This window comes from Perissodus microlepis, chromosome 1 (assembly GCF_051167445.1).
Source record: "Perissodus microlepis isolate ML-2025 ecotype Zambia chromosome 1, ASM5116744v1, whole genome shotgun sequence".
Classification (NCBI taxonomy): domain Eukaryota; kingdom Metazoa; phylum Chordata; class Actinopteri; order Cichliformes; family Cichlidae; genus Perissodus; species Perissodus microlepis.
In genome coordinates, this window is record NC_140461.1 from 19,439,833 (window position 1) to 19,452,699 (window position 12,867).

The window sequence follows — 12,867 nt, forward strand, 5'->3', positions numbered from 1 at the left end:
ATCTTCATGTAACAGAGGGTATCTTCAGAGTATGGGAGATGCATGTATGGTGATGTATTACAGAAAGGCAATGTTTTTATAGGTGACAACTTAAACTGCATGCGCTGAAAATATATGAGAGATGGAGACTGAATTTGCAACTGCAGGTTTTCTGTGCATACATTTGTATGCATCACTGGCTTTATCTACTGTAGGAGTATCTGCACATACACAAGCCTGTAGCGAGACAACGAGGAGGCATCATCTCAGAGCACGGATGGTCTAAAGTGGAACGTCATGCTGAGGGAGAAAGATGATTGATAAATAATGGGTGTTGGCACCCAGTAGAGACCAGTAGGAGAGAAGGTCGAGGTGGCTATAGGTCTAATCTGGAGCTCATCTCCATCTGTGATTGAAGTGTGGAATTGCAGCTTCTCACATACTTACATTCACAGTCATTTTCTTCTAACCTACAAGCCTAATAAACAGACTCTTCCTGTAAGAAGAGTATCCAGATATCTCCGTCAAATGCAAGACCTTATTAAGAATACTGAAACATTGTTCCTTTGTTTTCATATGAATTACAACACGGACAGTTAAACAGTTGTTAAAATCTTCTTTTATATTTTGTTATCATCACAAGGAGTGCTGGATATACCTAATGTGCCTGTTTCAATTGCTTATTAACGCAGATACTTATCATATGGCTGCAACTCCGTGCATTTAGGCATGTAGACATGGTCAACACTGAGCATCAGAATGGGAAAGAAAGATGATTTAAGTGATTTTAAACACTGGGTGTGGTTGTTGAAGCCAGACGGGCTGGGTATTACAGAAAGTACTCATCTGCTGGGATTTTCCCACACGACCATCTCTTGAGTTTAATGGTGTGAAAAGAGAAAATAGCGAGTGAGCAGCACTTCTCTGGGGGAAAATGCCTTGTTGATGTCAGAGATAGGAGGAGAATGGCCAGGCTGCTTCGAGCTGTAGTAGTAACTCAAATTACCACTTGTCACAACTAAGAAATGCAGAAGAGCATCTATGAATGTCAAACCTTTAAATATTGTAGATGGGCTACAGCAGCGGAAGACCACACTGGGTGACACTCTTGTTAACTACAAACAAGAAACTGTGGCTACAATTTGAATGGGCTAACCAAAGTTGGGCAATAGAAGATTGGGTTGATAAGTTTCATTCTCTGCTGTGAGATTCAGGTGCTGGGTGAGACACTGGTGCAAACATGAAAGCATGGATCCATCCTGCCTTGTATCAACAGTTCAAGTTGTTTGTGGTCATGTAATGTTGTGGGAGATATTTGCTTGGCAAGACTTTAAGTCCTTTAGTACCAACTGAGTATAGTTTAAACCCCACAGCCTATCTGAGTATTGCTGCTGACCGTGTCTGTCCTTTTATTATCATCTACCCATCTTCTAATAGCTGCTTCCAGCAGGATAATGTGCCATGTCATAAAGCTCAAATCATCTCAAACTGATTTCATGACTATAACAATGCGTTCACTGTGCTACATTGCCCTTCATAGTCATCAGATCTCAGTGCAATATACCACCTTCGGTGTCCAATGGGAAATTTGCATCATGGATGCACTAAAGGCTGAGCAATATTTCCAGTACCTAGTTGAATCTGTGCCGTGAGGATTAGGGCATATCTGAAAGCAAAAGTGGGTCCAGCCTGCTACCAGCAAGGTGTAACTAATGAAGTGGCCAGTGACTGTGTTTACCAATCTGACAAAGTTTGTATTATTGCAGTTATTGTCACTGTACCTCCTTTAACATATCCTCTGTACTATAGATGTAATATCTATATTGTGTCTGGTTTCCTTTTGTAGTATTCATGTATTCAGAGTTCTTTTTAACAGTCCAGTTCTTTGTTTCTACTGAAAAGCATTTGAATGACTGGATAATTTTTATCATTTTTATACCGTATTCCAACACTTTTATTTTATTAGTATTACAATAACAAGGACTTAATGCTCTTCCGTGCCAAATAAGGGTGGTTTGTGCCCATCACTGGGAAAGGCCCTCAGCATTTTAAGACCATGCCCACAGCAGTGACTAATTGTTTGTTGTGTCAGTGCTCGTCGTGCCCGTTTGCCTTTAATGGAGTGTAGTGTGGTGATCCATCAGGCTGTCGAGCAAGCCCCGTGTCAGTTGAAGTGGCTGTGTGTCAGTGGGGCGAGCGTACCGTGCAGATGTGATTTACTGCCCTGCTTGTTGCGCCGCCTTGCACCTCTGCTCATAGCCATGCAGTGCAGCCCATTCCTCTCCTCTTCTTCCCTTTCCTCTCCTCTCACCTCAGATTGATTACCAGCGCAACTGCCTCATGACACTCGCCATCCTCTGGCAACCTTTTAGTGCCATTTTATAGATGGTTAGCACACCTCATTTGGCTATTTATACATCTGTAAGTGGCCATGAAATATAGATTTGTCTTGATGGGTGTCAACATCGGAGCTGTGGAAGCAGAGCTCGGTGACACCTCGTTATTTTAATGGTGTGAGATGAAGGGGCCACATGACAGGAGTAATTTTAATACACGGGCTAAATGATACTGTTTTTATTTTCATTTAATGTTTACACTCATATTTTACTCTGAGCAAAAAGGCTCTTTTCTTGCAGTATTTAGTTGGTGCTAAGAGGTGTAACGATGATGAGGCTGGGAAGCAACCAAGATGGAAAGGAGTATACACACACACACACACGTAAAAAAAAATCTACATATATTCTATGTGAATCATGAGGTGGTTAACAGTAACATGATATGTGACCTGTCATACACACACAAGCACACACGTATTTCAGCCCATTCACAGGCAAGGTCTCATAGGTAATTAGGTGCTGGCACCCACTCAGTGTGATGTGATGGTTAATTGAATAGTTAACACATCAGAAGCAGGCCTGTGCAGATTGGAGGTGACACCTGTCAGAAAGCTGTTCTCCCCCTGCCCAGGACATTTCCTGCTCTGCCTGATACATATGTCATCTTTGTGGAAATACCAAATTAGGGGCAGGTAACTGAGTGCGTGCAGTTCAGCAGGTGTGGAGATAGCTTGGGGGTGGAAGAAGGAAGGCACTCCTCTGCTCTGTCCTTCAAGAGAATTTGTAAAGCTCAGGGCACCTGTCCTCACTTCACCTCAGGCCATTTCCATGGTTATGTGACAGGAAAGTGACAGCTCCTTGTGTTTGTGTGTGTGTGTGCGTGCATGTGTACGCAGGCTCTCCCCCAGAGGTGTGCTCAAGGCATCCAGCAGTGGAGTACGCATCGTGCAAACGCAGGGCCACCTGAGTGGAAGTGTCCAGATTCAGGTAAAGACAGCTTTCTGGCAGGTAGACTGACATTTGCCAAAAAAAGAAGAGCTTCTTATCGAACTACTTTCTATCCTCAAAAATTGTAAAATTGTAAGAGGTTAGATTTGCTCAGGCACCTTAAAGAGAAAAGGGGATCGGCTGCAGGCAGAGGTCCTGTTAAGGGGCAGTGCAGTCAAATGGAGGTAACAGTTCTAGATGAGAGGGTTAGCACAAGGAGCAACAGCCTAACCAGTGAGGCAGGTACCAACTGGGCACCTTGCCTCCAAATGAATTGAGCAATTAACTCACACACATACACTCTGACACACTATACTCATTATGTCCTCTCACTTCCTCCGCAGGAGTGCAGTGGATGGAATGAGGGAGCAGACTCATGGATCTGTTGAAGACAGTAGCGTTTCTATAGAAAAGAGCTGTGCATGCACAGTAGCAAAAGCAAAGAGGCCTGATTGGGAGTACTCCATTGATGCAACACACAGTGGCGCAACATATTCTACTGTCAACCCACTGAGGTTTACACAGAAGCTCAGACAAGACCCCTGCAAAGACCCAGGTCAGGAAAGGCAGTGCAGCTCATTTCTCTAACTGTTTGAGAAAATGTTGTCATATAGTTCCCAGTAGTTTGTGTCAAATCTGCAGTGGTCCAAGGCAGTATGCTTATGTGTTTAGGTCAGTTGTGACACATCACATTTCATGTTGTTCTAGAATCTTCTGTAACTTATTTATATCAATAACTTACTATCCTGTCTCAGTGGAGAGGTTTTTCTTTAAAAGAAACTACAGGGAGTGCAGAATTATTAGGCAAGTTGTATTTTTGAGGAATAATTTTATTATTGAACAACAACCATGTTCTCAATGAACCCAAAAAACTCATTAATATCAAAGCTGAATGTTTTTGGAAGTAGTTTTTAGTTTGTTTTTAGTTTTAGCTATTTTAGGGGGATATCTGTGTGTGCAGGTGACTATTACTGTGCATAATTATTAGGCAACTCAACAAAAAACAAATATATACCCATTTCAATTATTTATTTTTACCAGTGAAACCAATATAACATCTCCACATTCACAAATATACATTTCTGACATTCAAAAACAAAACAAAAACAAATCAGCGACCAATATAGCCACCTTTCTTTGCAAGAACACTCAAAAGCCTGCCATCCATGGATTCTGTCAGTGTTTTGATCTGTTCACCATCAACATTGCGTGCAGCAGCAACCACAGCCTCCCAGACACTGTTCAGAGAGGTGTACTGTTTTCCCTCCTTGTAAATCTCACATTTGATGATGGACCACAGGTTCTCAATGGGGTCCAGATCAGGTGAACAAGGTGGCCATATCATTAGTTTTTCTCCTTTTATACCCTTTCTTGCCAGCCACGCTGTGGAGTACTTGGACGTGTGTGATGGAGCATTGTCCTGCATGAAAATCATGTTTTTCTTGAAGGATGCAGACTTCTTCCTGTACCACTGCTTGAAGAAGGTGTCTTCCAGAAACTGGCAGTAGGACTGGGAGTTGAGCTTGACTCCATCCTCAACCCGAAAAGCCCCACAAGCTCATCTTTGATGATACCAGCCCAAACCAGTACTCCACCTCCACCTTGCTGGCGTCTGAGTCGGACTGGAGCTCTCTGCCCTTTACCAATCCAGCCACGGGCCCATCCATCTGGCCCATCAAGACTCACTCTCATTTCATCAGTCCATAAAACCTTAGAGAAACCAGTCTTGAGATATTTCTTGGCCCAGTCTTGACGTTTCAGCTTGTGTGTCTTGTTCAGTGGTGGTCGTCTTTCAGCCTTTCTTACCTTGGCCATGTCTCTGAGTATTGCACACCTTGTGCTTTTGGGCACTCCAGTGATGTTGCAGCTCTGAAATATGGCCAAACTGGTGGCAAGTGGCATCTTGGCAGCTGCACGCTTGACTTTTCTCAGTTCATGGGCAGTTATTTTGCGCCTTGGTTTTTCCACACGCTTCTTGCGACCCTGTTGACTATTTTGAATGAAACGCTTGATTGTTCGATGATCACGCTTCAGAAGCTTTGCAATTTTGAGACTGCTGCATCCCTCTGCAAGATATCTCACTATTTTTGACTTTTCTGAGCCTGTCAAGTCCTTCTTTTGACCCATTTTGCCAAAGGAAAGGACATTGCCTAATAATTATGCACACCTGATATAGGGTGTTGATGTCATTAGACCACACCCCTTCTCATTACAGCAATGCACATCACCTAATATGCTTAATTGGTAGTAGGCTTTTGAGCCTATACAGCTTGGAGTAAGACAACATGCATGAAGAGGATGAAGTGGACAAAATACTCATTTGCCTAATAATTCTGCACTCCCTGTATTAAACTCCCAAATAAAGTAATGACAAAGACATTGAAACAGAGAGGATGATTGATCATGTTAGAAGCTGGGGACTTGGGGATCAGGGAAGTGAATGACAGTGATAAGTTTTGTGTCCACTCAGCTTGTCTCCAACCCTGGTTTTAATATTTTGTGAGAAACATTCACCTGAGTGATGCCCCAGCTGATCACTGGCATGGAAATGTCCTATGAGTTTCAGTTGGGGCCTTTTTTTAGGTAATGCATTCTTCGTATATACAAAATATGCCTATCCTCCCAATGCAATGGTGCACATGGAAAAAGAAATATATATGCAAATAAAGACACTGAAGCTGTGGTCAAACAGATATACTGAATTATTTCAAAAGGTAAATGCACCAGGTTGGGGGTCTGTTTAAAACAGGTCAGTGATTTTTTTTGTAAAGACTTTGGGAACCACCATTTTAAGTGTTATCCACGAAAAGGTTTCCAGCAATGACAAATGTTTATCTAGGATATGTGTTTGAGTGAAAGGTTCTATACATTAATTTTTGTATACATTTCTTTTGTAGATGTACATCTAAACAGGGATTTGCTTGACAGGTGGAGAGGTCTTTGTTGTCAGCATCAGCAGCCACAGGAGGAGCTGGCAGAAGTTATGACAACTGAGTAGCTCCAGGGCATTAACTGCAAAGCTGCAGGTATGCTGTATTTCATGCAGTATTATCTTGAGATTACATTTCATTTATATCTTATTTTATTCCTACTTAGTAAGAAAAACAGGAGGAAATGATCTTACTGTAAAGTACTTGAGGTTTCTGCTGTGGATCTCACGGATCTGTGGCAGACTGTTGTGCTACCACTGTGACTCATAATATTCCCCATTCTCCCTTTTTCCCCCCCCCCACCATTCATCCCATTCCAAACCATCCATGTACGTGTGTGGGCCAGTCACTCAATAGGCGGATCATTTAGGGTCGGAAGCCCCGTGTGAAATCAGATGTTTAACTGTCCAGCTGAAGGGGGACGCGAGCATCTTAACCAGCACCTTGCCAAAGGTCTCGTGTTCAATCAACCGACCGGGGCTGCTGTGAGTATGCTCGCCACCTGCCAATAGGCATTAAGAAGGATTTAGTAATTAAGTGATAGGCTGAGGACTAAATTGGGTGTTTGTGGGCTGGTGAGCCACCCCAAGGTCCCTACAGCCATGCAGATAGGGGATTCTAATTGCCAGTAATATTGATCAGCTCGGCGAGGGGGGTGCACAGGGAATTCACTAGCCATCGATTAGCTGTTACTTCACCTCGCTTGTCAATGGAAGACAGGGAGGTGAGCATTGGAAAAGCTCCAGGCTTTTCCCAGAGTATCCTTCACCACCAGTAGCTCCTGACACTTGCGTACACGGTCAGTGACGCAGCATATTGTGATAGAAGTGCTTTCTAAACTCCTCCATAGCTAAATGATATCTCATAGGAAATCTAGAAGTAAAGCTGAAAACAGAAATGGGCTTTGCAGAAGGCTCACTAGCCTTTTTCCTCAAAATTAGTCTCTGTGGGTTTTTAAGGGCTCTAAATTGTCTCTGTGGTCCTCGTGTTGGAGGGAGAGAGGCCACTGAGTTTGCATACTCTCTTATATTTAATCCGTTTCTTCACCTGGTGAAGAGATCCTGGTCAGAGCACTTGCACATACTTTTTTAATTCAGCCTCCGGTGACACATGATCATCAAAAAAATAGCACGCATCTGGTACACAATATCATAATGGGCAGAGTTATTTAAAAAAGACTCAATAAATGTTAAAACATTGTCTGTTTCACTCACTCACTCACACACACACACTCACACACACACACACACACACACACACACACACACACGCACTGCTCTGTATTGATTTAGTTCCATGCACAACATACTTACAGCACTTAATTCCTGTGGTTGGGCTCAATAGAGAAGAAATCAATTAAGAGATGCATGAACGAAGTTAATTTTAAGATCTTGATTTGTCAGTATTGAGTAAAGTTGGGCTTACTGTTGAAAATAAATTATTGTCTTTAGGTTTTTTTGTGTACATGGCTGTTGCCCTAACCCTAAGAGTTATGGTCCCATTCCTGCTTAAAATATTTTTGCTCCATCATATTAATTTCCAGTAAAGCTCACAGAATGTGCAGGTTCCAGCTTGCATTTCCAGTTCTGGTGAAATGACGTTTTATTTAATTCCGAGGGATCATTTGTACTTATCCAGTGAAAATATTGATCTCCTGTGTATAAAAATGGAGACGTCCTAATGTTTGTCTGCCTTCCTTTTGGTATAACAAAATAAACTGTGCAGCTGCTTTCATATACTGTTTAGTGTTTACAGTCTGGGATCACTGCAATCAATGTTTATTAAGCTCACATTAGAAGCATCTTGTCGTATCCTTTTTAGGGACCAACCACAAAGAAACGTCAGTGAAAGACAATATACCTAAGCAACTAGAACACACTCAAGTTTGTCTTCAGGCAGGGAAATAGCACATGTTTAATGTTAACCTTTCATCCATCGATTTTCTTAATCGCTGGAGCCTGTACCCACTGCCATAGGGCAACAGGTGGGGTACAGGCTGGACATGTTGCTAGTCTATCATGGAGAACCTTTGTCAGACACACTTTGAATGATTGAGCAAATAATCTCATCCTATGTGCATGACAGTTAAGGATCAATGTATCATCAGTTTGACAGAGAACCAATCACAGTTCAGTGTGGCACTCATGGGAATCAAATCGACTTGCAGTGTGTTATGGGACAGTCTTTGACACTTCCACTCTGCCACTGGCATTTTTGTAATTTGAGTCAACAAACTTTTTTTTTTTTTTTTTGTAATTTGCTGTTTGACAATGTTTAGTATTTCAAAGCAATTTCAGGTAGTCTTTTATGTCTGTGCCGAAATCAAGTGCAGAAGCAGAAGCTGTGAGGTTTGCTGCCCAGCAGTCTTGAGCCTGAGTCATTTAGAGCCTATTACAAAGCATCAATATATTGATTGAAGCAAGTGTCTCAGTGTACTGCTCTGTAAACACACAGTTGGTTTGGCTGTGCATGTTTTATCTGCTTGAATCTTATCAGGATTTAAATCTTTTTCCTCTTCTGCTCCATTAATTGTGGCAATATTGGCTTTTGAACCGAGGATTTGAATCACTCCTCCTTTGCGTGTTTAGCTTTGGGTTTCCTTTCAGTAATGTGTGCAATGTTTTTCCCCCAGTTTTTTCCAGTTCCTTGTGATATTTCCACATACAGTACACAATTACTTTAAATCATTTTAATCCAAATGCTGTTTCTAAATTTAAAGGATGTACTTATGTACTGAAAACAAGCCAGGCAACAGGAATAACGGGTCAGAATAATCACTAAAATGGGACAGAGGGACAAATGAAGAGGACAGTGACTTTATGTGCTGTCTTACTGGACTTATCAAGTTTTTGTTTGCTAAAGCTGCATCCAAACTGGAACCAAGTCACAACAACGAGGCGAGTAGCGACAGAAGAAAGTTAATGACATTGGTGACTTCAAGTGGCTGCAGGCGAAATAACTGTTAGCAACATAAAGTGAGCAGGAACCGAAATAAACTTTTCTCAACTTCCAGGCGAAAAAACAATGACCGTGCAGGATACCATCGATTAACGTATGACCTGGTAATAACACGTTAACTAGGTATTTGGAGCCCCTCCAAAGTTATCCAGCCGTCAGCTTTGGTGCGACATGTGGGAAGAAAATCGCTTCCAATGAGCAGGGAGGCAGCATGGACACCCAAGTTTGTGATAACCTGAGAAGCAAGTCATCTAGGACAATAGGTCCATCTACTAAGTCTCAGAGGAGTGTGAATCTCAGTGACCTCAACCTTAACATCATAGGTCAAGTTTTCTGAAAGTCTTGTGAATGTAATGACTTCAGAATGAAGCGACACAGGATTTTAAAATTCCTGCCATTGGTACATCTACTAGGACTTAAGAGTACCGTAGTATTTTTAAATCAAACAACCAAGACATAATTGAAATGCAGACATTAATTAAAGGGGTTTACTAGAAATATTTCATTAGCTGTTTAAGATTTAACATTTTTATTTAAAAAAACAAAAAACAAAAATTTGACATCTAATTAAAAAGCAGTTTCAGTGCCTGTTCTTTTGTTTTAAGTTAAAAACGAAATGATTTGGAATTGACCTGTTTGATTTGCATGTAGTGTCTGTTTACTGGAACAATATGAGGCTTCAATGGTACAGGATAAGCACTATATGGACAAAAGAACTGGATCTACTTATTACACATAGAGGAGCTCCTCAGCCATGGAAAAGTCTGCCGTGAAGCTCCTGGCTTACAGTTTTTGCGCTGATGTTGATGCCAGAGAAGGTTCAGAACTCTGTAATTATATTGAGTCAACAGAGCATTGTTGACTTTTACACACTATACGCCTCAGCGCTTGTCGGCCTGCTCTGTAACTTTATGTGGACTGCTACTTCACTTCCACTTTGCAGTAACATGACTTAGCTGATCTTGTTGCAGTATTGGCAGCAAATCGCAGCTTCAGACAACGTCCCAACTCCAACGCCATCTGTGAATCTAATTGCTTGCAAACATAAAGAGACATTAGTCCTGACAATTTACCACTTTTGTGACAAGAAAACAATGTTGTCTGTATTTATGTGTTTATCCATTTATGACGTTCACCATATGGCGAGCCATACGGTCGCATCCGAGCGTCTGCACTGTTTGATTTCCAAGGTCATTTTGTGATCTCTGAAGGGGGATTGTTTCCCCATGCTCGTCTTCTGATTGAAGCCTAGCTAGAACCATTTATACACCACTCACAGTCACCCTCCAGCCATGCTCCCAAATTGAATTAGTTTCAGTCTGAATTTGTGTTTCAAAACTAGTAATTATTTTTTAACCCCAGAGGAAGCCAAGAGAAATGAGTCAGATTTTCTGAAGTCATGAAATTTGACGATATATGATTTAACACCAACCAAAGGGACACAAGCCTGAAGCACAGCAATTTACCAACCATTCATCTGTTAGCAAATTAAATCACACCACATTTGACATCTTTTGGAAAGTTGGATAAATCTGATGAAAAAGTTTTTCTCTCAATTACCATCAGAAATTAATCTCCTTAATCCCAATTTGATCTCTTTCATGCATATAAGGGGTATCTTTCATCTGCCCACCTATGCGCTTAAAATGTTCGCCACAGAGTTAAGATGGAACGTGACTGTAAAACTTAGTCCTTTGTGAAACTCTGGGATTCTGGCTCCATGAGATAAGAGAGCTGATTAGGGGAGATGAGGACGGAGGTGCGTAACTGACAGCCATCCATTATCTCTTTCTGTAGCTGGTAGAGGAATGTAAGAAGTCTCCGGGAGTGTGTCATAGAGCTGCAGAGTGCCATCCAGAGGTTGGTATGGTTCAGCTGCAAGCAAAGGTACAAAGCAGAGCCACAAAAATGTACCTCTGAAAATGTAAATTTTTCCTTTTGTTTCAGGTTTTTTTTTTATGTTTTTTTGTTTGTGTTTATTTATTTATTTATTTTTTTATCAAATGATCCAATTTAGGAAGAGACAAACCAAATTTTGAGTCTGCTTATCTTAGTCATTCTCTGCTTTGAGAATGGCTTTTATAATTTCAAGACAGGCTTAATTTTGAAAAATCTAGAACAACTTTTGGAAACCCTGCCTTTCTCTAGTTTTGTATATATTCCTCTATTTCTATTTTTCCTGTTTGTTATCTATTCCTGCAGTTTTATTATTTATAATTTATTCCTGCACAGTTGGCATGGAGCACCCATATTTTTGTTGTACATGTGCAATGACAATATTCTATTCTATTCTATTCATACACTGGAGCTTAAAATGAATAAACCTTTCATGTGGTAACCATATTCGCCTTGGCTAATGCTGTTTTAGATGTTCTTTTTGAGCAAATCCTGTCTAGGTAGCTGAAGGTTCACCTCACTGTAGTAGAATTAGTAAAATTAATGCAAAAGCTGTTGTGTGATTGCATTGGAGTTTAAGGTGTACCTTATAAATTGGCCTGTGTGAGTGAGAGGCAGAGAAGAATCGTGGGGTGTCGAGTCTTCCCCGTGTTACGTCTCATCTGCAGCAAAGGATTTTCCAGCTGAGAGCGAAGGCCAGCAGTAGAGGGCTAGCTTAAAACTAAAGAGGTGATCAAAATACAGACCACCAGCTGACTCTAACATGACGATTCAGAGCAATCACACTCGCCCAGAACTGCTCTCAGCATCCAAGCAGCCAGGACCACAACTGATACTGATCAGGTCTAGTTACACACCAGCTCTCCCTTCTTTAAGCAGCACCTTGAGCTGCCAGTGCCCTACGAGCCCCAAGCACAGCAATGATGTGAGTGCTTTATAATAGCAAAGAAAAGGAGTCTCGTCTCGCTCAACAGCGGTATCTTTTTAAGATGGCCAGAGCTGATGGAGGGGCACGATGCCAGCCCCTTGCAGAGCATTTTGGTCATTAGCGCGGACCGCACAGCCTGTTTCAAGTAGGCCTCCACAGGTCACTCTGTTCACTAATTGTACACTGCAGGCAAGATCAGATTCTGTTGTCAAGAAAAGGGGAGAATCGTAACTTTGCCCTTCTGTGTATTCCTAAAGCTGATAAGATAATGAGGTCTTTTTCTGGGCTCAAGGCGTAAATGAGCAGTAGTATTAAATGTTTTTTTTTCCCCCCCCACATTAACAGCTGAAGAGCGCATGGTTTCAGTCCACCGGAGACCTCAGTGCTGCATTTGTATTTGTTTTGTTAGTTTTATATTTGTTTTGGTCTGGACTTTTTGTTGTACACATTGTTACTTGCTCTTTGCTCTTCAGTGCCATTCTTTACATCCATGTTGGTGACTCCATGCATGATTTTAGACGCATGTATTTTATTTCCTCCACGTGTGTGTGTGTGTGTGTGTGTGTGTTTGTTTATGTATGCGCCAAGTCCTGAGCCAGGAGCACATCTCCGGCTTATCTGGAAGGCCTGGCGTCAGCTTCCTTAAGTGCTGTCAATGTCACATGGTAAAAGCAGCTCTGCAGCCTCTTAATTAGTTTAGCAAAAGCATCCTTGTCATTTTGCGGTCAGTAAACTCCGTTAGAGAAAATTAAGTCCAAGCTTCTGCCACCTCGTCAACCCCACACAGCCAGCCCAACAACAACAACAACAAAAAAATAATGATTATGTGCTGTGTACATTTGTGTGTTAGCTG

General features: G+C 41.6%; 1 long non-coding RNA gene across 9 annotated transcripts in view; it reads left to right on the forward strand.

Moving 5' to 3' along the window:
* LOC146393732 (uncharacterized) overlaps window positions 1-12,867 on the forward strand; it is a 115,052-nt gene that overhangs the window by 93,902 nt on the left and 8,283 nt on the right. For 5 of the 9 annotated variants that reach the window (XR_014800692.1, XR_014800688.1, XR_014800694.1 and 2 more), the window contains 4 exons: window positions 3,212-3,302; window positions 3,647-3,858; window positions 6,200-6,328; window positions 6,579-6,717. This is a non-coding gene — a long non-coding RNA (uncharacterized LOC146393732). The remainder of the gene's footprint in view (window positions 1-3,211; window positions 3,303-3,646; window positions 3,859-6,199; window positions 6,329-6,578; window positions 6,718-12,867) is intronic. The other 4 variants (XR_014800690.1, XR_014800683.1, XR_014800691.1 and 1 more) reach the window with 3 other exon arrangements.